General features: G+C 50.1%; 1 protein-coding gene across 2 annotated transcripts in view; it reads right to left on the minus strand.

Moving 5' to 3' along the window:
- The window catches only part of Grik3 (glutamate ionotropic receptor kainate type subunit 3), a 208,077-nt gene that overhangs the window by 133,985 nt on the left and 46,860 nt on the right, over positions 1 to 27,232 (minus strand). The window lies entirely within an intron of this gene.

Raw genomic sequence — 27,232 nt, forward strand, 5'->3', positions numbered from 1 at the left:
CCCATGTTGGGTGGCTTATAACTGCCCTTAACTCCAGCTCCAGGAGACTGATGTCCTGTCTGGTCTCCTCAAGCACCTTACATGTACAAACACACAGACACATGCACACATAGACACACACATATGAATAAAAGCAAAGATAAAAATTATAAAAGTAATAACAATCACAGCTGGCATTCGGAGACCATTTCTCGTATACAGACACCATCTTAGGTATTTTGTGTATATTAATCCCTTTATTCTTTATCATAACTCCATGTTACAGACAAGACACAGGAAAAGAATGATCCAGTAACCTTCCTAAAATCATACAGTACAGTCAGTTAAGTATCAGGGTCAGGGTTTGAACTCGGGTACCAACTGGCTCCAGAGGACCTGTGTGTGCTTATCACACTGGATTCACCTAAGTGTGTGCAGACCTTGCTTCAGCACACACACACACACACACACACACACACACACACACACACACGGAGGGGGGGAACTTTTGATTACAGCCCTAGAGGTGCAGAAATCAGCTCTGAAAGGAGAGGCGCTTGCCAAAGTTAGCACAGCTGAGACACCCCACATTGGCATTCAAACTCAGATTTTTAAATGTAATCAGGCCTCCTTACTAAACACACATCCACTGAATACCATAAGGGAAGATATTAACACTTGTAATGACGCCATCCAGCAAAACCCTGTTAGAGTCTGGGCACAGGTTCCTCCACTCTTCTTCCTGTTTATAAAGTAATATTCTCCAATAAAGGGCATACGCTACTTAATTTACTTGACAGGTTCTAACAGATTTGCAGTCGGGTCACAGTTTGAGTGTGGATCCATCTTCCCACACTTCTGGAGAAATCAGATTTCAGGAGAAGCAGCGGGAGTGGGCATCGGGAGGCTTCAGGAAACGGGCTGTGTGACTAGACACGGCCAGCCTGGATCAAGGCAAGTCTATTTATCCTCAGGATGGCCTCTGTGCAAGACTGATAGCTCCCTGTGGCGTAGCAGAGATGTCACTTTGGGGGGTCACAGCCGGAAGATGATCTCAAATGATCCCATGTTCCCATCTACCAACCACAACCAGAGCCCTGAAACTGAAAACTGGAAGTCTATGGCTACAGCCAGAGAGTCTCCAAAATGGTAGCCAAGATTGAATAAAGCAGATGTCCTCAAACCCAAAGGTAAGAGCTCCCAGATTCCACAGAGGCGAAGGGAAGAGCTGGAGTGAACACCAAGAAGAGGCAATGCCAGAGCCAGAGGGATAGGCCTCTCTGGGTCACCCAGCATGCTCACTGTGGTATCTGAGGCCAGGGAGGCTGTACCCGAACACCCTCTGAGGGTGCAGGAGCTGAGGGTACCTAGGAGCTGAGCCTGACACAGGCAATGACCAGGCCCACAGCGCCCTCCACAGGGATGAACTGGCGTACCCTGAACTCAGGGTGAGGAGGAGTAGATTTCAAGGAGACACTCCAGAAAATGACAGGTAAGATCCAGAATCCTGGGGCTGGAGGAAGGAACTGCAGACACCGGGGTCTTTGGCCTCTCCTCTGCTGTTCTTTTCTCCTGAGTGCTCACATAGAGACTGGTCATGACTGCTGGGGGCCTTCTCCTCAGCAGTTCCGCCTCTGCCCTACTTACGTTGGCACCATGATGCCAGCCTCACACAGATTAATGAGGCCAGGCTGAGGGCCTGCGTTGAGGGGACTGGCCTTGTTTCCAGGTGATCAGATACTTGAGCCTAAATTAACTCGGACTACCCTTTGTGTTCTCCTCCTCCAGCGGGCAGGAGAGAATGGGGGATGGAGCGCAGGAGGCACAGAAGAGGACCAAGAAGGGAAGGATTTGAAAGGGGGGAGGAAGCAGAGAAGGGGTACATGAGAAGAAGGGGAAAGAGGAAAGGAGGCTGCTATAAGCAGTACTCCCCCACTCCCTGCCAGGAAATCCCCTTTCAGGTGGGCTTTTGTCAGGTGACCTCTCTCTCTCTTGTCGGAGGACAGTCAAGGAATATTCCTGCTCACAGCTTCTTTGGTCCCCACCCTGCCAAAGCAGCACCAAGCACCTGGCCTTACTGAACACAGCCAGACTCCGAGAGAAAGTGACTTTCTTGGCAAGATGAGGGGCAAAAATGGCTGGAACCATATAATACTACACAGTCATGAAACCCTCTTTTCATCCCTCAGAACCCTAGTTCAAGAGCCGAGTGTGCATGCGTGTGTGTGTGTGTGTGTGTGTGTGTAAGAAAGACTTACACAGTAGTGGGTTTCCATATTTTTTTCAAACATCCTTAGTGTTAGTTATACACCCCCCAGCCCCTCCTCTGCCCTATCTTCCCATCCCCCTCCCCACATCCATCTCCCTCTGTATCATTCCTTTTTATCGCCTGTGATCTTGCCTCCTTGGGGCAGAGCATTGGCGGAGCCAACAGATAATAAGAGGCATAGGATGAAGGAAGTCCCAGCTACTGTCTGAGCTAAGGGAGGAAGGAGCAGGATGGGACGGAAGACTCGCAGTGTGCAGTTCTCAAGCAGGCAAAGAACAGGTGTGACAAGGAAGCTCACCTCAGGAGATGGCACGGAGCGAGGGTCACCTTCCAGTGTCCCTATTCAGTTCTTCAAAGTGGGAAGGCTGCAGAATGAGGGCTTCTTGGAAGAGAAGGTGGCAACAAAGAAGGGAAAGTCCATACCTGTGCGTCCCCCAAATCCCCACCTCCATGCAGCCCGTTTGCTGGGCTCAGCTCCGTCCTCACGAGGTGTCTCACTTACTGTGGCACTAAGGATATCATATGGGCAGCCCTGCCTCTCAGAGCTTAGGAGAAGCCACAAAACAGTGCCCAGAAAGTCTACCCCAGCTCCTGGCACGTGCTAAGGGGTACCCAGCGTGTGCAGAGAGGAATGCGCGTTTGCCCTGACACAAGCAGGAGTAAGGAAGAGAGATCCCAGGAGACCTCTCTGAGGAAAAGCCACTGGGCCGAGAGGTCTCTAAGGTGCTGAGGAGTTTTCAAGCCCTGCTGAGGGCACCAGTCTCAGTCTCAGAGAAAGGGTGAGAGACAGATGGTACTAGTTAGGGAGGGGGCACTGCAATCATATTTTCAGAATCTGCAGGTGTGAATGACTTGTGCAGCGGATGAGGTCTTAGTGGCTAGGGCCCCAAGAACAGCTTGGATGGCAGTGGCCAGGATGTGCTGGAGGCAAAGAAAGTCGGGGAGACCTGAGATGTGTGGCGGTGTGCAGGGCAAGAGACTCTAAGGCTAGGGAAGGTTTCTCCAGCCCAGATGGAGAGTGGATATTGCTTTTCTAATGGAAGACTTTTTGGCACTCCCCGCCCTGACATTCTGTGCCACTCCTCACAACTGATGTCTGCTATCTTGCCACTGTACTGTCCTGGCCTCTCAGAGATGGCTAGGGCCCGACAGGCCAGAAGGCTCTTCTGAGAAAGAAACACAAGCAGCCTGGAGTCGTTCTGGGTCTTGGAGGCCAGCAGTAAGCACGTGGGCTTTACTAAGTAATGGGGAGTCACAGAAGGGGGGTTCACAGGAGCAGCTTTGAGTGGTGTGGGAAGGTCTGTAGCATATTTGGAGCTGGAGAGAGAACAGAAGCCAGAGGCAGGACAATAGACAGAGGCCAGGTAGTCCCACCTGAAGACTGGAGGATTGTATACCCGTACATTCAGCACGGAGACCCATGAGTGTGTCTGTGAACGGAATGACAAACAGAAGCAAAGATACCTCAGAGAGACATCCAGGAACAGATACACAAGCTCACACTGAGCAGAGGGGTCCTTTGACCCACAAGTAGAAGTACAGAATGAACGGGCACCTGAAGGTATGAATGGAAAGACATTCCTGTGTGTATCACAAGGGCAGATAGACCTGTAGGCACCCCAGGTGGCAGCCTCTTCTTTCCAGTACAAGGGAGAAAGCCCTAGCCACCTCTTCTGTGGGTGGTAGTACTTCAGACCATGCCAGGCTGGATGGTTTTTTTTTTGATGTTGTTGTTTTTCAAGACAGGGTTTCTCTGTGTAGCCCTGGCTGTCTTGGAACTCACTCTGTAGACCAGGCTGACCTCGAACTCAGAAATCCACCTGCCTCTGCCTCCCAAGTGCTGGGATTAAAGGCGTGCGCTGCCAGGCTGGATGGTAAGAGAGGCTTGACCCACCTGAGCCCCAGCTCTCAGCAACACTAGCACTCCCTAAAAGGAGAGCAGCCTGGTACCTAAAACCAGACTCCAATTCACCCATTCACTGAAATTCCTGAAATACACCAGCTGGCTAGCTAGTTACTTCCCCTCCTAAAATGGCAGCCATGGATAGATGGCTAATGGCAAGGCTCTGGGTCACCATCATCAACTCTGTCAGCAGGCTAGGAAAAGACAGGTATAAGATTCCAATCTCAGGAGAACTGTGCACAACTGAGCACAGTGGACAAGCACACAAACTTACAAACACATGCACAGAGGCTGACAGGCAGCAGTAGTGTGCAGACAGCCCCAAGACCAGAGAAAGGTCTAAGTACTGAATCGCCCAACAGAGCCTGCACACAGGATGCACACTCCCATCCTGACAGCTTCCCAGGTGCACTAACACACACCAGGGGTGCTTGGCTCCACACAGCCCCAGGCAGCACATGGCTTATTCATATGTACAGCATGACAGCAGACGGTTGGTCAACACCCTGACACATGCTACATGGGTACAGATGCCCTGCATGGATGTGTACTAACACACACTCACACTCATTTTTACACACATGTGTACACATGTGTCCGCTGGCCTCTGGCTCACAGTCCCTCAAGTGTCAGTCAGGGGTTCCCTCCCCTCCTCCCCTCCCGAGGCTCCTGGACGACAAGACTTGGGCTGAGTTCTGTCTGGTAGACAGCAAGGGGTGGATGTGGCCTGCATCTAAGGCCTTCTGTGACAGGATCGGCAACATCTGGACAAGGATTCTCAAAACTGGAAACTGATAATGGACAGAATAGAGCGTTTGTCTCAGTGACACCTCCTCCTTCAGATCTCTGGGCTTCTTCAGCAGCCAGGTTGGGAACAGCTGAGCCCTGGAAGCCCTGACTGAGCCCAGGGGCGGAGGCACTGATGGTGCGCTGGGGCGGGAGCTTCAGCTACAGGCTTGGAAGGGCTGAGGTGCTGTGTAAGCAGAAGCCCAGAAGAGGAAAGTTCCTTCGCAAGATTAAATCAGTCAACGTAATATCTCCCCGCAGCCATTTAAATGACTCAAAGCCTCGACAGCTCAACTGCCACCGTTTATCTGAACGGTGGCCCAGAGGCAGCATTCCAAACATACCTAAGAGGGGGAGAACATGCTAAGTCCTTTCTTGGTACATGCAGACACACAGGCTTCCTGGATCCCAGAAAAAGGGCTGCCCAGGGCCCTGGGGACCACACATTGCACCTGATGGCTTTTTCCTTCCTCTGCCCAGCAAGGCACTGAAAGTGTCTGGAGTCAACCCTGTCAGACAACCTCAGGAGAGGCCCAAGACAAAGGAAACACAGTTCTGGTGAAGTAACAAGCTTAGCTGTCCCCAAGCAATCAACGGTGGCCCTGGGGGTGACAAGGTTTAATTAGATTTAGTTTACTGTGTAGTCCTTTGCATTTCTGAAGTAAAATGTGAAGCTTGAACCCTCTGTCTAGAGATGGACCTATTCATGGTCTGTGTATAGCTCCATCCTTTCCCTCACTTCCTCCAAGCCATTCTTAGGGAACTGACTGAGGGAGGCCCTTAGACCCTTCAGTCAGTATCTCTGGGACTGCATCGTGATCATGGCTCCTGAGATCACACTCTTCACCTCTGGCAAGCTCCTGAACACAAGGCTACCCTTTGGGCTCTGCCTGGCTAGCTCTGGTGCCTATACAGCATGACCCTTCCTCTCTCATCCTTGGACAAGCAGCCAGGCCCAGGAAGTGAGCACCCCAGACCCTTTCTATACCTGGGTCGGCTGGGAAGCTGGTGTGTCGGCTAAATACAGCCCTGGAGGGTAAAGGTGCTGATGTGACCCTTCTCAGGGAAGCACAACACCTGTCACCACCATTGCAGCGTGACTGGGGGTCAGTGGTCCCTCCAGAGCTGGAGCTGGCACAGGGAGAAGTCCCATCCTTAGTAGCAACATTCCAGGGACAGCAGCTCACTCGTCATCTCTTCCACGCTCCACTGATTTCAACAGACGTTTGGTGCTGTGCTGGGTCTCCTACACACAGAGGTGGATCCCAGGCAACACAATGCACCTGAGCACATATGCCCACCTACACACAAGCACACACTAACATGCACGCGCATGCACACACACACTCTCACAAACACACACATATACATGCACACACTCTCACAAACACACACCCATACACATTCACACGTACACACACATATATACACACTTGCACACACACATACACACACATATACACACATGCATACACGCACACATAGCCTCCCTTCCTCCCACCTGCCCTCAAGGGCCCATTATTCCTCCCTGAACAGACCTGACTGGCTCAGTCCCTGGGATAGGGTTAAAGGGCATTCAGAGGCAAGCAGAAAAGGGACCTCAGCCTGAATTCTAAAGTCTGAAATAGCCCACCACAAATTATCTTTGTTCTGACAGGCTGATTAGCATAATTATCCCATCAGAGAAGAAGGGGGAAAAAACAGGACGAGGAAGTGGCAGAGAGACAGCCAGGGGCAGAGCCAAAGACAGCAACAGGCACTAAGAGACGAACATCTCCAAGGAGACTGCCGTAGCAGCGTGAGCAGGAACATTCAGGGACCAGGCAGCAACGAGCCCCTTCCTTCAGCAGCTGAGGACTATGTGTGAGCCTCAGGGCCCATCCATACAACAGGAGGCTGACAGAGTGCTCTCAAAGGTCCTGCTAGCTCTACCTTGAGCGCCTGAAGACAGACCTGGGAGGTGCTGGCAGGTCCAAGATGCCAAGGATACCACCCCTCAAGCTGCTGTTGTCCTTCCTTAAGACAAGTCGCAGATCCTTTCTCCTTCCCTTTAGTGACAGCCAAAGACCTGTGCATTCTTGCTCTGTGCCAGGCACAGACACAGCAACACCAAAAAGCCCAAAGTCCTTGCTCAGAGTGCACACAGCCCAGCCTGGCGGGGTGCAGAGAAACCCAGCCAGGAGATTTCCCACACTAATAGTTACAGGTGCTCTGGGAATGCAAACAAAGGACAGTTGTTTTGTGAGTGGGAAGACATGGGGCCTCTCAAAGCAAGAAAGCCCAAGAAGGGACTTAGAGAAGGACAGCTCCCACTGGGAGCAGGGGTCTGGATCTGGTGATGTTGGACACTATGGCAAGGTCACAAGACCCAACACATGGCTCTCTCCACTCCTGCTGAGCACCACCCTGGGCACAGACCCAGTCACAGAACACATGACACAGGGGCCCAGGCTCCCTCCTGCCTTTATTTCTCCTCCAGAGGGTTAAATGTCCCCCCAAGTATGTGCAGCCAGAGATCAGTCTAACCCTATCCGTCCCTTTTGGGGATGGTGCTTCTAGATTCTGAAGAAAGGTCAAGAAAAGGACACCAAGCAGCAGGGACAGAAGATCAGGAGACAGAATTGGGAAGGGGTAGTAGCAAGGACAGAAAGGATGAGGGACAGAGCTAGAGGGTGTCACAAAAGAGGACAGAATTTAGGAAGGGAAGAAATGGAAGGAGCCATGTTAGCTGGGGCCCAGCCAGCCCTGGGTCAGGGCCCTGCGCAGGAAGCCTGGGGTGAGGGTAGGCTGCATGCCCGGTGTCCCCTCACCCATCTGTCTGTCCGCAGGCGCTAATCTCAGGTTTCCACTCCATCAGGCTGGCGGGATTCCTGCCCAGTTGGCTTTTTCTGTGTGTCTGGAGGAGGTGGCAGGGGGGCAGGCAGCAGAGAAAACAGCTCTGGGAATAAACACAGCCTCTGCTCAGCCTTCTGAGACCAGGACACTCAGGACACCAGGTGGGTCATGGCAGTCAAACCTGTCACACTTCCTGATGGCTCCCCCTGTGCCTGAAAGGAGGCTTTAGTAGTTGAGTTACTTGAGTAGCCATGGGGTCAAGGACGACTTCCTGTCCAGCACCATGCTGGGCTCTTCTAAGCATCATCTTATTGAGTCTACATACCAGATCTCTGAGCTGGGTACCAGTATTCACTCCCTTTGAACATCTAAGGCTCAGAGAGGCTTGGGCACTCACCCAAGGCTGCAAAGCTGGGAAGTGGTGGAAACCAAATTTGGTTCTCTGCTTTTATCTTAGATTCCTTGTGATCTAGACTGAGGGGTGAGGAGGTGCAGGGCTCACTGTGGGGGCACCCCACTTCTGAAGGTGCAGGCCCTTTAGAATTATCCCCAGGGAGATGGCCTCTTGTCTGCTGTTCAGGTTGCTATGCCCTGGCCTATACCTCTGCATGAATGTTTGAATGCAGTGGGGAAGGCCTGGCAGGAATGGAGTTGTGTGTGGGGCTGATGTGCCTCAGCTCTCTGTACAGAATTGGCTATCTCCCCCTCCCTGTGTGGCTCTACCCTCTGCTTTAGGCAGGCACATTTGAGGGTTCAGGATTTGTGAGTCCTAGCCTGACGACAAATCTACATAACTAAGAAGGACACTGAGGGGAAAGAATCAGCTCTAAAGACTCCAAGTGACCTTAGGTGGTCTCAGTATAGTTACCTCTCTGTTTTCTTCTCCACATAGCACCCTGGGTCAAGCAGCAATTCTCACATTACCCAGCTAACATCTCTGGCTTCTGCTGGACAGCTACATGACAAGTGGACTTAGATACTTTCTCTTGTGTGCCATCATTGGTGGCCATTACAGCCACTCTCCAGAAAGCAGCTCCTGGTGCCCATTGGATAGATGAGAAAGCCAGTGGGAAAGAGAACTTGTTCAAAGCCACATCTGTAGCAGCCTAGAATCAAGGCCATTTGCATCCCTTACCCTGCCCTGTCCACTGTTCATGTGATGCGAGCAGTGCTCCTACCACCAACAGTATGGAGCTTGAGTCTCAAGCATCACTTAAAAGCACAATCCCATCCCAAGCTAGGGAGATAGCTCGGTTGGTAAAATGTCTTCTGTACAGACACATTAGGACTTGAGTTGAGATTCCCAGCATTTGGGTATTGCAGCATGGAGGTGTGTGTAACTTTGCTGCAGTTGAAAGGACAGACAGATCCCCGGAGTTCACTGGCAGGCCAGCTTGAACAGTCTGTGAGCTTCTGATTCAGCCTCGAGACTCTGCCTCATAAAATAAAGTGGAGAGCAATCATGGCAGACAGCTGATGTTAACCTCCGGCCCATACACACATGCACATGCATGTGTGCCCGTGTACACACACATACACACACACATACACACACATGTGCGCGCACACACACATACATCCCACATATAAAGAAAAGAGTAATCCCCAAGGGGTCTGAGGAGCCCTCTGTAGAGTCCACAGGAAGGCTCACAGTTTCCGGGGCCTTCATCTCCGCCAAGATCATTAAATGAGTCAGTTTCCAAGAGAAGGATTTGAAGTGGGGCTGATTCTCCCGGTCGGTCGTAAGACAAATGCCTGCTGTTCCCGTTACTGTTTATCACACAGCAGAGCTGCAGAAGTGGCAGTTGAGTGCAGGGGCCCTACGGCGTGTGGTGGAGAGCGTGAAGAACCTGAAATGGGAGGACCAGGTCATCCCAGAGCTGCCCTCACTCAGAGACTGACCTTAGGCAAGTCACTTTCCCATCGTAGGCCTCTATTTTCTCTTCTGTCAAATGAAGGAGTTGAATTATATGGTCCCCAAGGTCCTCAGTAGGCTGAACCATCTAGGAGCCTGTGATTCGTGTTTCAATTAAAGTTTAGCAGACTGGCTATCGGCAAATTTAATGACTCTAAAAAGTTGACCACGGCAGGCAAAAAAAAAAAATTATAAATGTAATTTTGTCAAAATGGGAGAAGATGAGCAAAAGTAAGCAAATAGCATTTTGGTGCAGAGGCCATGCTTGCCAGTCTATAGTGAGCAGCTGCCCTTGCATGGGGGAAAAAGCAGAGGGAAATTGGGTTCTCTGGAGAGCACCTACGTTTGTCTTCCCAGACCCAGGGAGAGAGCAGGCCCTAGTCAGGGGTAAAACAGGACTCTTGGGGTTAATTTGAAATGAGGGGGAGGGAGGAGGGAAATCCCAGGAGAATGTGATTTAAAGCTACCTAAAAGAGAAACTTATAACAGCCACAGCCAACTCTTCTCCATTTGACCCAAAGGCCTCCCAATCTCCTGGAATTTGGCCTGGGAGACTCTGAAATTGGGTATTTCAACCCCAGGGAAGTTAAAGGGTCTCTATGTGCCCTCAATTCCCCCAAAGAAACACTACAAAGAGGGTGATTTAAGGAAAAATACTATGTTTCCCAATTTACAAGCAATTACACATGATTTACAGCTTGGCCTGCCTCTTGCACAAGCAGCCCCGTAATTTACAAGACCATAAAGTCCGGGGGCTCCCGTGCTCCCGACACTGTAAATCTGGCCTGGATGGTGACTCCGGGCGGAAATGATTAATCTGTCCTTCCAGGGATGAGCCCGCACTGTGCTACATTAGCAGGGGAAGCATCGTGCTGAGGTGGCACTTCTCAGCCACGCCCGTGACACCTGTTTTGCACTGGAAGAGAAATATGGTCCAGGTCCCATGAGGCCAGGCCAATGAAAGGTGCCAGCCCGGGATGCAAGCCCAGTCACTTAAGCACTGGTGTGCATGTACCTTGTCTATTGTCCTGATAGAAGCCCTTAGCTTTCTCTTCACAGGCTGAGTTCCAGCCCAGAGGGAACTTGTGACAACTCAAGCAGGAGATAGAATCAGACAGGCAGCAGCCAAGTGTCAGACACATAGACCATGGGTTGGCCTGGTCTGAGGTTAAAGACTCTGCCAAGCTAACAGTGGCCTTGGAAGGTTCAACAGCCAGCTTGGACTGGGTCAGCCTGCTTTAGGGATCTGCCAGGAAAAAGCTGGACAAGGAGGTCAGCACCAGGGATAGCTCCCAGAACACTGCCTGCCCAGAGATGCCTGAACCACCATAGCAGTCCAACCTACCTGAGCCTTGAAGGCAAGAGAAGTACCTGGATTGAAAGAAAGGCCAGATGGCCTTGATAGAGGGGTTGGCCCTCATCCACCCAAGAGCCCTGTCCCCTTCCTCTTAAAACTGGATGTCTTAAGATACCCCTAAATCCCTCAAAGACTCACAGGTAACTTACAGCTAAGATCCTTCTTCCAGCCTGTCCCTCCCCCAGAGTACTTTCTCCACACCAATTCTGAGCAGAACCTTGAGCAGAACCCTTCCTTGCCTTCTGACTAGACAGAGACAGATAAGTGGATGACAGGACTCTCTGATATTTGCTGTGTTCTTGTTAAATATCAGGTCTTGGCTCCTCTGGAAAGAATGTCCCACTTGACTCTGGATCCAGGCTAAATTCTTTGAAAGACCAACAGCCCCACAGAGGGTGTAGAAATGGCTCGGTTGGCGAAGTGCTTGCTGTGCTTGTCAGGGACCTGACTTCTGTCTCCAGTAAGCTCAGAAAAGGCCAGGTGTAGGAGCACGTGCCTGTAATGTCAGAGCTGGGGAAGCCAAGACAGGGGGATCTGAGGGGCTCACTGGCCAGCCAGTCTATTCAAATCGATGAGTTCTAGGCTTAATGAGAGACCTTGTCTCCAAAAATAAGGTAGAGAGTGACAGAAAAAGATAAATACTAACCTCTGGTCTCTGACACTTGCCTATACACGTGTGTGTGTGTGTGTGTGTGTGTGTGTGTGTGTATGCTGTGTGTGTCTGCAGATAGACAGACAGACAGACAGACACACACACACACACACACACACACACACACACACACACAGAGATCCAATGAAGCAGGTAGTATAAAATCTGTCCCCCAGCTAGCAGAGGACACTGGCATGTGGCCCCAGCCATCCTGCTTCCAGAGCCTGCCTGCCTCACCACTGAATAACAGTGACTCCGTTAGATGAGTACTGTGTGAGTCTGCCAGCCAGCAGTACACACATCAGCCTTTCAGGCCTAAGTTCTCACCCCTAGCTCCTGTCCCCCCTTTTCCATGGACAGTTAAAAGATCAGGGAATGTGGGCTCCAAAGCCCAAGACTCCCTCCTAGTCCCAAAAAAGACCTGAGTATTTCCCACACATTGTCCTCTGGTCTGGCCTGGCCTGGCCTTCTGACATCAGAGCACAGCAGGGCCCAGCTGCAGTGTGGCAGGGGTCCCTACCCACTGCAGCACAGGGCCCTGGTAGTGAAGAAAGAGCAGAAAGTGCAGGTCAGCCGTGGTCAGCTGGAGGGATCGACACCAGGATGCCAGACCACAGCCCCAGGCCTGGAAGGGCACAAAGTGACCACACAAGAGGCAGTGAGGACATGGGATGGAGAGTGACACTTGGCATATAGGAAGCAGGTATAACCAGGTCATACAGAAGGGTCAAGAAGACGCAGAAGGGTCATATACATGCAAAAGGGTCAAGATATGCCCAAGTGCTTCTTTAGGAGCCCAGCATTGCCATTCACAGGCAGGTTACCTAGACTTTCTAAGGCTCTGCTTCCTCATCTACATAATGAAACTCCTGACTATAGTGCAGCCTTCTGAGAGTACACTGAAATGGCAGATCTGGAAGTAACAGCGAGGTCCCAGCAGATGCGATTTTTTAACAGTGCTAATGGTTTTCACTGTCTAGTAGCCTGTCCTGAACTGCCTGGACCAAGAACCTGGAACAGAGGCCAGATTCAGTCAGCGCTGCCTGAGAGGCTCACCAGCTGTATCAGCAGGCATCTGTGATGGAGGTGACCCCACTGACACAGACTGTCCTCAGCATCTCTCAGGTAAGAACAGAGAACCTCTGTGGATTCCTACCATGGGCATGGAAGGTTCCTCTCTTCTTCCCTTCTGTCTCCTGTTTCCTCTCACCCTCTTCCTCTTTCTGTCCCTACCTCCAACTCCTTTTTCTTCTTTAGAACTGTTCAAACTCTTTTGCTTGCCTTTCCCTTTCATTTTCAGCCTACTCTGCCACACCATCACCTACAGGACAGACTACCTGGTTGCTATGGAGTTGGTGCCTGCTACTGTGAGTCGAGGCAGGACCACGACCCATCAAAGGTTTTCTTGGCTAATCTCATCCCAGGTTAAGACATGTCTCATCCTCTGAGCAAGAAGCATCTTAGCCATTCTCTATGGTCACTTGTGAATAGCTCAAATAAAATTATCCCCTGTCCTTCCAAAGGCCCAGCTTATAACTCGTTCAACTGTCAGCATCCCTATGGTTCCAGTAGCCTCGTTCTCCTTACAATCAGAACAAACCCCACTTCCTAACCTGAGCTACGGCTCCATTTGAAGGCGTGGTCTCATAAGGCCCTTGCCAAGACTTCCAGGCCACTGACTGGAAGGCTGCACGGCCCATTTCTCTACTGTCACGTGCCTCAGGGACAGATGTGCCGCTGGGCAACTCTGGACACTGAAACCTCCATCTGAATCATACTTCTTCTGCTGCTGTGGACAGTCCTCAGTGTGAGTAAATAGAGTGACTCATCTCAGAGACCAAGCCCAGGCACAGAGCCCTCCCTGTCCTCTCCCAGGGGACCAGCTAAATCAGTAACCTCATCAAAGTGCCCAGTGCCGTGCCAGCTCGAAAACCCTGCTCTTTCAGCTCCTTTGGGAGATCAGAATCATGGATGGACAGCAAACGCCACTCCTCTTTCCCCAAATGATTCTGACTCCCAAGGATCTTGCTAGAAAATGGCCTCACTCAATAACTAAGTCCACACAGGTAGGTTTCTGCATAGGGGTCTTCTTGGGGGCTAAGAAGGAGCCAGACAGAGCAGCCACAGGGAAAAGAGAGAAACAGACACAGACAACTCAGGGGACCACCATCCCTCCTCATAAACTATCGGAGGGAACTTATTATTGTGATGATGATGTCATTGTCTACTCTTGAGACCAGCTCTAGGGTAACCAGGAGGATGACAAGTCTGCCTCCTCAAAATGGAAGTGGGGTCTTTTGTTTTTGGTTACAGAATTCTGATCTTGACAAACTAATCTCTCCCGAATAAAATCTTCTTAATTTTTGTTTATTTTTTGTGCATGTAAATGTATAGGTGTTTGTGCATATGACATGTATATATGCAAGTGTTGGTGCATGTGTGAGCCAAGAGGCCAGAGGTCAACATTCAGTGTCTTTACCTTAGAGCTTGTGACAGGGTCTTTCACTGAACCTAGAGCTCACAAATTTGGCTGGATCTCTGATGAGCCCAGGAGACCTTCGCATCCCTGCTTCTCCAGCCATGGGGTGAATACTCTCAGACACAGCTTTTTACACAGAGACTAGGGTCAGACTCGTGAGCACGTTACTAGCTGAACTGTCTCCTCAGGCTTCCAGGCGCTCTCCGTGGTAGACCTGCTCCATCATCCATCACTGTTAGCATCTGCCATACTGTCAGGCATGTTGCTAAGCCGTATTAGTACGGGAAACCCCGCAAACTGGGGAAGTGTAAATAGAGTGAGAGGTGTGTTGGGTGACCTATGTGCCTGGAGTGGAGGGCATTCACTATAGGGAGACTCTATTTCCTGAGGATGCCAGGAAGGGCTTCATTGCAGAGGAGACAGCCGAATGAACACTCAGATATATAAACTTCTCAAGGAGGCTCAGTGTCTGTGAGACCTTGGGTCCTGGCTTCGGTCTTCTTAGACACATTTAGAGTACAACATTCTTGCCAAAAATTGGAGTCACCCACAGAAACCTAAAAATGTGTATATAACTCTATTGTTAAAGCCAAAAACTATTCCACGGAGTCCAAGCATGATCATGAAGAAGCATATAACAGGAGCCTGTAACATGTAACAAGGAGCATGTAACAGGAGCCGGTTACAGGGCGAGGGTGGCAAGGTAGACAGAGATGGTTTATGTGGAAGATAAGATGGCCGCTGGACATGTCAGCTGCTATCGCTTGCTAGGGACCCGTGATTTTAGAAACCAAAGATGCAGAGAACAGGAGCAGAGGAGACTGTATAGATTAACAACACAGCTTCTGCATCTCGACGTTCCCTTAGAACTGTAGAAGATGACTTTATTTCTAACTCCCTCGTCTGATCTAGAGGGACTGCTCTACCTTCATGTCTGTCACTGTGATAAAAATCCTGACCGAAAGCAATGCAGGGGAGAAAAGATTTCATCTTACAGTTCCTGCTCACAGGATACTGTAACAGAGAAGTCACAATGGCAGAAGCCAGAAAGAAGCTAGTCATGTTATATCTCATCAAGAGCAGAAAGCAATAACAGCATGCATTCTGCTTGCTTGCTGAGTTTCTTCTCTCTTACACAGTTTAGGACAACATGCCTAGGGAATGGTGTTGCCCATAGTGGGCTTCATCTTCTCACATCAACTAATAATCAAGACAATTCCTCCCAGACAGGCTCATGGTCCAACTAGATCTAGACTATCCCTCAATTAAAACTCTCTTCGGAGATGAGTGTAGGATGTTTCAAGTTCACAATTTAAAACTAACCATATGGGCCCTCCAGTGTTCTGAAACCTAGCGGGCTCATTCCAAGCAGCATTAGCCTCCAAGTTCTATGGCCTTGCTCACTGGTCTTGCTCACCAGGGTAAGCTCTTGGAGCATAAGTCACAGCTGATAAATGTTTTATAGGATGGGAGAAGGGTGGATGGATAGATCTGGTGGGTAGGTAGGCAACTGAATTCAGTTGCATGCCATCTGCTCTCCTGGCACTCACTCCCTGCCCAAATCCATCTCATCTTTGCAAACTGGCTCCTGACGCTTCTTCCCTGGGATCCTTCCTCCTCAGGTCTTCTGCACCACAATGATTACCTTTTAGTTCCTGAGGAATGGGTCTGCCAGCTCACTGGAGACAAACCGTCCTGTAGTGCCATTTATAAGGATCTTAGATTTGCAAGACACCTCCCCTCGAGTAGTTCACAAGTGCCATAAGAAAGATGCTGTTCTTTCCTCTGGAGTGGTCCTGGACCACTGGGAAAGCCAAAGGACAAACTCACAAGGTGAGGTACTTACAACAAGGAAGATGTGGCAAGCCACAAAAAGCAGTAGCCTGGTAAAACCTAATTTACCTACCCTAGTATCCTGCTGGGTGATCTTGGGTGACTTATCTCTGAACTTCCAGGACATGCTCAGTCTGGCTCTTCTGCAGCCGCTCTATGCGATACCAATGCAGCTGTCAATCATGGTGCCCTTCCTTTCGCCAAGCCATTGGAGTAGGTAAGTGTCCAAGCAAGCAAGTCAGCAGTTATTCTCCGTGCCCAGACACGGAGGACTCCAGGATGGGGATGGGCATGTGACCAGTTTGGGGAGTGTTACATGAGGCTTGGCAGAGGGAAAGTCTTTCCCACAAATGGAAGAAAGCCAGTGCTATAGAAAGAGCAGAGGAAAGCTACATCTGGGTCTCACAGAAATAAAGTCAAAGATGTTATGACTTGATCCACTAGTTCTAGCTGTTCCTAAAGCGGTCTGCACCTAGACTGTCTGATGGCAGCAGCCTGCTAATTCCCTTTGCTTAAGCTATTTTGATTTGGGCTTCTAAAATCAACACAGTAAAAGTTCTATTTGCACCACAAGGAAAGATGAGAAATAAGCAAGTGGCTTGTGGCATGTGTGTCAGGGGCCAGCTGTGTTTCCTAGTCCTCAGTTCTCTCCCTCAGGGCGTCCAGGTTCTGCTGCACACAAGACTGGAAGGATGAAGCACAGTCTAGAATGGATGGGATCTGCAGGATCCTGGTCCACTTGGAGTGAGTGGGAAGATGGGTCCAGAAGGTCTTCTCTGAGTATCTTAGTGTTACAGCTCTTTAAGGCGAAGGCCTTCTCCAACGATCTTCAGTGAAACATCTCTAAGTGAAACACCTCTCTTAGGTGATCTTAACTTGTGCGCATACATTTTATTTGGGGTGAACCAGGGCTATGTATGGACCTCAGAAGGTGGGAAAGGAGTTTGCAGGTAAACAAAAATCATTGGCTAGAGTTTAAAGTTCTGTGAATGCTTCATTTGTATAGAGAGACATTCTAGGAATCCCTGGTACTTGCTGGGCAGGTTCTTATGGAGGAGTGGTTTGAACTTGTAGGTCTGCCAAGGACTACTTGACCTTCCCTAGGTAGAGGGTGTGTGGGGGGTGTAGGGCCCCCCAGACAAGGTGAGAAAAGGGGAAGTCCTGCTGGTAAAGGGAGTCCTCTATTTTTCGCGGAGCGGTCTAAACATGGTAGACTGTGATTTTAATTATCAGGGTTTCCCACAGTGGCTCTGCTTTTACTGGGTGGGAGTGTTTACACATGGAGGTCAAGAAGCTTGTTTCAATTCTAGGAAGGCTGCTAGCCCTCAGCAGCGCCAACCCTCCGTTCCAGATTTCCAGGTGGGTGGTAGAGCAAAGGATGGTCCTGCCACCTCTTCTCTGTCAGAGTCACCAGCAGCCACTTGCCCTCCTCCTTTTCTTCTGTTCATTATGCAAATGGAGCTTGGAGTCACAGAGACCTAAAACACTGCTGGGGGTATGTAGGGGAATGTCCCCAGTGCACCTCTATGCAAAGTAGAACCCCTTCCAGGGCCTGGCAGCATTGCAGTCAGAAACCACCTGCACCAATGGTAAAACTTCTCTAAACAGAAATGAATCAGAGGTCCAAGCAGAAGAGAATTTGAAGAGGCATGGATAGTTTATTCAGTTTCAGTCAGCATCCTATTACCTCTATATGAGATAGCTCCCAATCTGTCTTCCTAGGGGGCTCCTCCATATGCTTGCCCTTCAACAAGCTATTTCAGAAGAAACTCTACCAGGCCTAAGAGTCCCAAGAACAGCCTCACAGAGCTCCCATGTTTGGAATGTTCTGAAGCATACAAGACCTCTATCTACTCTCCCTGGGTCTCAAGATCCAGACAAGGCTGGATATAGGTAGGTTTGATCAGAGCAGACCAGGTCTTCTCGGTGTTAGTATCTTGGAAGGACATAGTAGATGCATCTCACCCCAATCGGCTCCCAGATGAAGAACTGCATGGCATTCAATGCCCTTGCCTGGTAACTGCATGGCAGAAGGTAGGTCCAGTTGAGGAACAGGCCCTAGAGAAATGGATCCTATCCCAACAAGGTTCTACCACCTCTAGAGCTTCCTCCCACTTCTTCTCAAGCTGGCCAGCCCAGGTTCAAGGAGCCAAGCTTGGGGACACATGCCTCATGCCTTAAGCACTTTCTATGGTAAGATTTTTCTTTCTTTTTTCTTTTTTTTTCAAGATTTATTTATTTAATGTATGCGAGAACACTGTCACTGTCTTCAAACACCCCAGAAGATGGCATCAGAGCCTATTTAAGATGGTTGTGAGCCACCCTGTGGTTGCTGGGAATTGAACTCAGGACCTCTGAAAGAGCAGTCAGTGCTCTTAACTGCTGAGCCATATCTCCAGCCCACGATTTTTCCTGTAGGGTCTGCCCAATAACCATTTAAACTAGGCATGGTTACTTCTATTGAACAGACCAGGAAACTGAGGCTAAGGAGAGATGTGTTTGCCCAAGCTAGCTGATAGTAGAGGTAGGATTCAACTCCATGAGAGAGTTTCTTCTACACTGTGGGCTGGTAGAGGGCTTGAGCTCAGCTGAGGGTCCCCAAGGAGTCCAACTTGCCTGGATAGATTATCACCAGTATTAATGTCATCTTTGCACATCAGGTGTCCATTGACACCCAAATGCATCCCACTGGGGTTTCCTATAAGGCAAGTAAAGACTCAGTACCCCCTGCCAGCTTGACATCTGCCTCAAGCCAATAGAAGAACAACCAATTTCTAGATAACCAATCACACACATACTCCCTTCCTAGGTTTAAAATCCTCTTGGGGATTCCAACAGTTCTGGGGACAGAGACCTCCCTCAGAGCCTGTCTCCCACCCAGGGTCTTTGCTTGAGATGCTCTTTCCTGTACAGTCAGGCCAGCCCCTGCTCTGTGTTCAGCCTTTAGCCTACCACTTTAAGGAGCAGCCCTCTCCAAGCCCGGGAGGAGGTGCTGAAATGTTTTTAGACAGCACAGCAGGTGTTCACAAGCAGTGAGCAGCATCCTAGACTCACCTGATTTCAGCACAGCTGTAGTGGACAGTTTCCTGCACTGAGATCCGCTGGTTTTCTCAGTTTGGGGAGGAGGAGGAGGGTGGAGCAGCCGGGGCTGGGGACTGCAGATATGTGTCAGCCTCCTGTCCTCCAGCGGGATGAGTCTGAGGTGTGTCTACTTGGTTCTTCAAACCTTATTAAGAGTGAGCCCCAATTGCCCACAGCAATAACCAGCTCAGTATGCTACTGGCTTTGATCCCTCTCCCGTCATACGGCCTCGACTCCTCCACTCCTGTTTCTTCTCAAGCAAGCTACCTGCACTCATGTCCTCACCTGAACTTCTACTTTCAGAAGCAATGATCACACAAAGCCATGAAGAACTCCAACAGTGATGGAGTCATGGGAACACAGGTTAAAACACAAACTATGTACGCTGTAACCGGAACGTCCCTTCCTGACCTACGGATAAACAATGTGGTTCAGACACACAGTGGAATGCTATTAAGCCTACAAAAAGGATGACATGTGCGATCCACCATAACACAGATTAACCTCAAAGACATCCTAAGCAAAGCAACCCAGACATAAAGGGGCACGCACTGCGTTGTTCTACTTACAGGAAGTACCTAGTATAGACTCGTAGAGAAACAGGGAGTAGAACAGAGGTTACCAGTGCCTGAGTGAGTGGTGGGAGGGAAGGGGAGATGGGAGGATGGGTAGAAGAGTAGATGGTTCTATTTGAGATGGTGGGAAAGTTCTGGAAGTGGATAGTAGTGACCGTTGTACAACACCAGAACGTACTCAGTGCCGCTAAACTGTACGCTTAAAAAATGGTAAATTCACGTTGTGCAGATTTTATCACAATGAACAACTTTTAAGTTTCTGTTTAAAAATGATAAATTCTGACCCACTATTTCACAAGCAGAGTTGTTCAAGCCAAGCACGGCAAATCAACAAGCCGATTTTAAACTTAAAGACAGACAACGGGAAGTAAACAACAATATTGACTGCATGCTGGTGTGAGGGAAAGCAGGAAGGTGGGATGCCCGTGAACAGCAGAGAAGCCTTGTCCTGCATCACTGGAGGCACACAGACAACCTACCCTGCCTTCAGTGACATCAAATGCCCTGACTGCTTCCCCGCTGGCCTGCAGGTCCCTGGAGTAGCAACTGCAAGTCTGTTCCTCCCAGTGTCCCAGACTTCCATGATTAGAATGTGTCTGGTAAATACAAACAGTTGAAGGGAAGGGAAGGAGGGGTGAGCACCGAGGTCTCTAGGAAGCAGGGAATCCACAGTAGGCAAGAGCTGCTTCAGCTATGCAGAGTCAGACTCAAAGCAGGAAGCTCTATGCTCTCCTGAGTTGTCCTAGAAGCTCTCCTGAGTGACGGGGGCAGGTGAAGGGAGTGAGAGGGTGAGTGTAGTGAGGTGGTCAGGGAAGATGCTGGATGGATTTAAGCCCTTGTTGACCCACCTAAAGCTTCCAGGAAAGTCTCTGTAAACTAGCAGAGGGTTTGCTGTCTTTTCTTCTTTGCCAAGATGAGGGTATTCAGGGCCGTGTGCCTAGGCATTTATGGCTCTTTGTTACACTGGATATAGGCTATGAAACCATCGATGAGCTTTAGACAGAGAGAATCTCTGATGTGGGATGAAACCAAGTGAACAGGGTACCCCTCAAACTCTCGCTTCTTCCAGATGCCTGGGATCTTAGCAAGAGAGGGTTAAGGAGCCAACAAGTTCAGTCACTCTCCAGATTCCCCCGACCCACCACGAAGATGGAGACTCAGAAATTATGAAATCAACCGCATCTCAATGTATTCTCCTAGCTGAGGAGACAACATAGGCTGGTCCTATCTCCTCATCATGGTCCTGGATCTCCCAGCTCCTCCCTCCCTCCCTCCCTCCCTCCCTCCCTCCCTCCCTCCCTCCTTCCCTCCCTCCTTCCTTCTCTCCCTCCCTCCCTCCTGGAGTATGAATCATGAATCATTACCTGTGTCTGAGCCTGACTGGGTTCTCACCCCTTCCATTCCATACCAGCCCAGGCCTAAAGTGCTGGGACCTCCCGTGAACTTTCCTAGGAGCTCTGCTTCCTGGGCAGCATAGACTGGTCCATCTCCTCTCCATTTGAGCACTCCAGTGAGCCACACCCCCAGCATCTATAGAGTCTGCTCCTTCTCCCTCACCAATACAGTGCGAAGTGTCCCAGGAGGTATAGCCAGCAGCTTCCACCTCTGTCCCCAGCTGTCTCTCCCAATAAAGATGGCTGTCAGTCTCCTTTCTCCTTAGAAGTCTGCTTGCTGCTGAAGTCAAGTAGACAGGGAATCAGATCCCACATGGGCCATCAACCTGCTCCCTGCAAATTCCATCCTCGAGGGGCTCCATCCTTAGCTCTGAAATGGGGTTAAGAGTCCTTAACGAGTTCTGTTCTTACGAGTCTCGAATGTAATCCCGGTAGTCACACCCACACCAGGCTCTGCTGATTTCAAGATCTGAAACCCTTCCTTCTGCCTTTGTCTTGGAGAGCTGTAGGTCATGATTACGCTAAAGGCTCTGACAAGCTCTGCATAAAAGGAAGCCAGTGCTGGACCTTGAACTCACCATTTTCCCCTGATCCTGTGCACAGCTGGCTGTGGAGCGGGAGCCGAGCTGCTGTCCACAGAAATAGCTCAGTCTCTGGCAGGCCAGTAGATGCTCAATTAACAGACTCTCTTCCCCTGACACTCCCCCTCGAAAAGCCAGATATGCAGAACATGTTGAAAATTGAGGTAATAAAGCCATTCCCTGTGAGGCTTCTTGTGACAGCTCTGATGATACTTTCAAGGGAGGGGGCTGGAGAGATTGAGGTCCTGCGGCACAGCTCCCTGGACCAGCTGGCTGATTCTAGGGAGGCTGTCCTGCCCTGCTGAAGGGGGCGGATGAATCCTGCCAGATTTGAATGCTTCCTAATTCTCCTGAGGGCTTCTCTGCTGACAGCCAAGACCCACCCACCCATTAGCAGGACTTGGTGGCCAGAGCAGCAAGAAGAAAAAAATCAGCGAAAAGGAAACAAGGCAATAAACAGAGTCCACCCACCAAGCGAGCCCCAGAGCCCCATCTGGAGCTGAGTTGGAGGGCGGGACCCACAGGGCAGCACCTCCCCTGCCTGGCCAAGAGACCCAATGGGGCTGCCCTCCGCAGCTCCCAGACCCCTCTCCACACAGCCTCTGTCACGTCCGCTGATTATGGCAGTGTTCCCTACTACAGCATAAACGAATGCATTATGTCTTTGTTATGCTAATGTCATAGCACGACGCAATTTAAATAGCACTTCTAGAGAAATTAAGTATGTTCATTGACACAGTGAAATGTTTTCACCCTCGATGTAACCTTCACAGATTCTGTACAAAATCCATCAGTCAGTGAGCTATTCATTTGCGAATGCTTAGCAATTATTATGCTAATGCCTCACAATGCATTACAGCAAATTCTCTGTAAGTGGCAGGAAGTGCAGCTGCCTGGCACGCTCCGCACCCAGATTACAGGGCATCTATCAATATACCAAGTCATCATGGCATCTTGGGTCCAAACACATTTTCAATCCAGCCTTCCAGAGCAGACCACCCTAGTTTCGGGGACCGAGCTAGAAAGCAAATGTCAACACATCCTCTGAGGTCTCAGGAGGGGAGGTGTATCAGTAAGCTACTGCCGCATAACAAAGACTGTATGACTCAACACTATGACTCAGCAGCTTACACCAAGTTAAGCATGCATTCATTATTAATCAGCTAAGAGGCAAGTCACTGGGCGTATCTGTAAGGAGTTTTCTTTGCAGGGTTTACTAAAGTATGAACACCCCCTCCCCATCTAAATGTGGGTAGTATCTTCTATTGCAGCCTAGATAAAGAGGGTCTCAGAAAAAAAAAAAAAAAGCTTCGTCCTTTTTGCCTGCTTACCCTTTGTATCTTGCTGGTGAGTTCATCTACTCTGTTGCTGCTAGCACCACTATTGCATCCTTTCACTGATCTCAGAACCCAACTTGTTTGGACTTCCAATGTCGTCCAAAGACCAGTGGCTCTCCAGGAATCTCTGAATCTCTAGCATCAGATGGAGACTACTGAAGTATGTGGATGGAGCAGCTACCAGGCTCAGCCTGTCTGGAGTGCAGCCATAGTTGGACTACTCAGATTGGATCATGTGAGCCAAATCTAACAATTTCTTTTTATATTTTACCAGTCTGTGAAGAATATATCCTACTATGTGTAAATGTATGCTTGTGTTCGTGAGATATTGCAGTGAACATGTGACCAGAGCCCCACTAAGCAATGTGGAAGGGGCAAAGGAAAGGAAAGCATAGGGAACCAGATCTGAGGCTGGACGGGAGGGACAATGAGGGTAGGGGATGGAAGATGATCAAGATGAGGCAGCTGTTGGCCAACAAATAGAGAATCTTCTTCAGTGCCCTGGCTGCTAGTATGTCTGTGGATTGAAGGGGCCACCATCGCGTTTAGGATGGGCACATTTAGTGCCTATTCATAGACTGGTTATCAGTACGAGTATGGGGGTGACTTGATCTCTTGTGTCCTATCGTCTACCATACTATGCCGGTTTGTGCCAGCGACAGGATTCCGAGAGTGCACGTGCATACGGGGATTCTTTATTTTGTTTTTAAAGATTTATCTATTTGATTTGCATGGCTATTTTGTCTACATGCTCTGTGTGTGCACCACATGCATGCCTGGTGAGCAAGAAGCTCAGAAGCAGGCATCAGATCCACTGGAACTGTTACAGACGACTGTAAGTCACCACGTGGGTAGCTGGGAATCAAACCCAGTTCTTTGCAAAAGCAGCAGGTGCTCTTAACCACTGAGCCATTTTTCTATCCCCTCTGCAGGAATTCTTAGGTTTAGAAGGCGCACAATATCCCTTCCATTACGTTCTGTTGGCCAAATCATCCAATGGCTACTGGGCAGCCCCACTGACGAAAGGGAAGTAGAACATTCCTCTTGAGAGTTGACACTCAGACAATGCAAAGATCCTGGGCAGAGGGAAGAATGAAGAGCTGGCCTCTAGCCATAACCCCTGCTGGAGACCTGTGAGCACACCTAACCAAAGCTCCAGAGAGGCTGGGGCTAGCCAGTCTCCTCTGATGCCTTACTCGCCTGGAACCGTAGGGAGAGATGAGTCAGCTATGGTCACAGTGTGGTATGCAGTTCTGGTCAAATGCATCTACCATTGAGATGAACTGGAGATTCCAGATCCCCTGCCCTTACTACAGCAGAGCCCTGACTTTGTGGCAGGCCCTCAAAGAGCCATTCATTCTCTCCTTGGGACCAATGGCGTGGTCATTGAGCCCACAGTCCAGGGTTAGAACTGTGACAGAGAATGACCCAGTTCTGACCCATTTGAAGCTCAAAGACTGGTTTAGTTCTCGTGAAACAAGCCACCAAGCCATTAGATGTATAAGAAAAGCCAGAGCTCATAGCACAGGTTCAGAAACGCTCCCAGCCTGTGTGAGCTAGTGCTGGGCCTGCCTCATGTACACTTTTTCCAAGGGAACTTGCTGTAATGGAGGCCAGACTCAGCATCCCATGCTCCCTGGACTCAGCTGATGAATAAAGAGGTTGGGCACTTGACCCGAAGACAGATGCCCTATGGCCTGGCTCATAAAGAATGGTTGAGTTAATCAGCTCATCTCCTGGGACTATGAACTCATAAACAGAAGGGAGTTGCTGGCCAGTGGTGGCAGGAGCTGGTGCTGAATGGTCATGAGGCAAGGGCAGGCCAGAGAGGGCAAGATGGATCGCCTGTGCACAGCAGTGGTGGGGCCAGGAGCCATGGGCTGTAGAGGATAGGGAGGATGTACAATTAGTTCCTAAAACTACAGTGCTCAAAGATGGGAGGAAGGATGGAGGCGAGAGACAGAAATGCAGGGAATGTTTATCCTCCAGAGCACCTGGATTCCAGACGCTTTGCAGTTCCGGCCCGGGCTCTGCACACATCTTGAGAGGAAGGCCTCTTGTGTTGCCTCTCAGCAAATCCAGTACGGCTCTCCACACACTCACATGCCTGACCTGTCTTCATGAGCTTCTCAGGAGAGCTCCCTTCGAGGGTCTGACTTTATTGCTGCAGGATTGACAGGAAAAACCAAGACATAGCCCCCCTTTTTCCGCCCAGCATGCTTAAAGGCAAAAACTGGGAGGCAGGGAGATGGTTGAGTCAAATGTAGTGCATCCAGGCCTAGACCAGGCCCTGGTTTCAAACTCTACCTGTATCCATGGCTTCCTGTCTGACAAGTGGGTCTGGCTATGTCACCAAATGAGAGATGTGGTCAGGAAGACTTGTGCCTTATGTTCACTGTGTGCCCACTAGGTACCACACTGTCTCAGGCATAGAGGATACCACACTGAACAAAGTCCCTTCTGGAGAACAGTTACCAGTTGAAAGAGTTGGCAACAGCCAGGGATCCAGCAGGATGCACTTTGAGGAGCACATGACAATAGCTAAGCTCTGACCTCCGGACTGTCTCCAGGTCCTCCCACTCAGACCTAGCTCCTCCTCCAGGTCCTCCCCACTCCGACCTACATCCTCAATCCTATCCTTGGTGTCATTAGCTCTACGGACATAGTCAGGACAGGTGCCTCAAAGCCATGTTTCCTATACATGCTAACCCCAGCTTGTCTGGGTAGATGGTCAAGGTTTGGACCAGGTGTGCTGAATACCATCCTCCAGGCCCCACCCAGTCTCATACTCTCCCTTCCCCTATGGCTTCCACAAAAACAGAGCCCAGCCGACCATTCAGAAAGGATAGCAGAAAGAGATGCAGTTCTTAAGGAAGGCCATCGAGTCCCCAGCCAAAAGCCTTGGGTCCCTACTCTTCCAAGTGTGCACCTGGGGTCTTGTTAGAAATGCAGACAGAGCACTCTCTGGGATGAAGTTGGAGAAGGGCCTGAGGCTATTTATTTATTTATTTATTTATTTATTTAAGGGACCTCCAGGACCATGCTCTGCCCCTAGGCAGAGAGTCTCGGGGTGGGGGCTGGGGGGGAGGGGTGGATATTCACTAGCCTTTCTAAGCTGGTCAGGCATGGTGACAGACAGAGTCCCACTAAGCAATGTGGAAGGGGGACAGGAAAGGAAAGGGTAAGGAGCCAGATCTGAGGCTGAACAAGAGGGAGGGAGTAGGGAATGGGGGATGGCTGAGGGGAGGCAGCTGTTGGCCAACAAATAGAGTAAGGATCACCAGCTCTCAGAGGGCCCTGAACAACCAAGAGCCCTCTCCAGGACCTGTCATTCCCATGACAGTTACAGGCCACCGTCTCCAAAGGGGCCCTAGCAGACCCTGGTTCACATGCTGCTGTGGCTGTGGCTGTGCCTGCCCCAGCCCTGCACGTGGCACAAGCCTGCCCTTGTGCACAGTTGCACATGGCCACAGTCACACGGCCACCACAATCCTCACGCACACAATCATACACTCATACACAGTCCTCTCTTTACAGGCCCTGCAGTCTCCTGCACTTTCTTGGGCATGGTGCTCATGGGCACACACACACGCCCTTACCTACAAACATGACATTCTCACCCTGCCCTACATATGCACATGTCCATACAAACTCCACCATGGCGTACACAAAGTGCCTACTGACGCCTACTCTGCCCACTCTCTCTCTCACGCTCACTTCTGCTCACCACTCGAATCACCAAGCACAGGGAAGCAATTACCTCAGGGAGCACTTGGTGAGCATTTCCCATGTCTCAGGCTCGTTCGAAGGACTTTCTAGGTCCTCTGTGACCTAGAAGCAGAGACCATGGCCATTCTCATTCCACACCCCTGGAGGCACAGAGGTATGGAGGCATTTTCTCAAAGTCACACAGCTACGAAACAGTAGCACTAAGCCTCCAACCAGGCTCCTGACTACTGCTCTCTGCTGCTTAATTGTACAACTGCTCACGGCATGCAGCCTTCACAATGGAGGCCCTTCTTGACCCTCTGATACACGATCTCAGACCACCTCTGCACTCCTGCCCGTTGGTGCATCTAATGGTGCCAGCACTGCCAGATACCAGAGTGCTATAAGCTCGTCTCTGTCTCTCTCACTGCTGCCCACTGTGGGATGAGGATTGTACATTTGACCTGAGCTTCCACACGTTAAGAATCTGGGTGCAGGATAATGAATGAATGAATGGACTACATAGCTACACCGTAACATGATCAAGT

The sequence above is a fragment of the Grammomys surdaster genome, unplaced genomic scaffold (assembly GCF_004785775.1).
Source record: "Grammomys surdaster isolate TR1022 unplaced genomic scaffold, NIH_TR_1.0 125863, whole genome shotgun sequence".
Lineage (NCBI taxonomy): Eukaryota > Metazoa > Chordata > Mammalia > Rodentia > Muridae > Grammomys > Grammomys surdaster.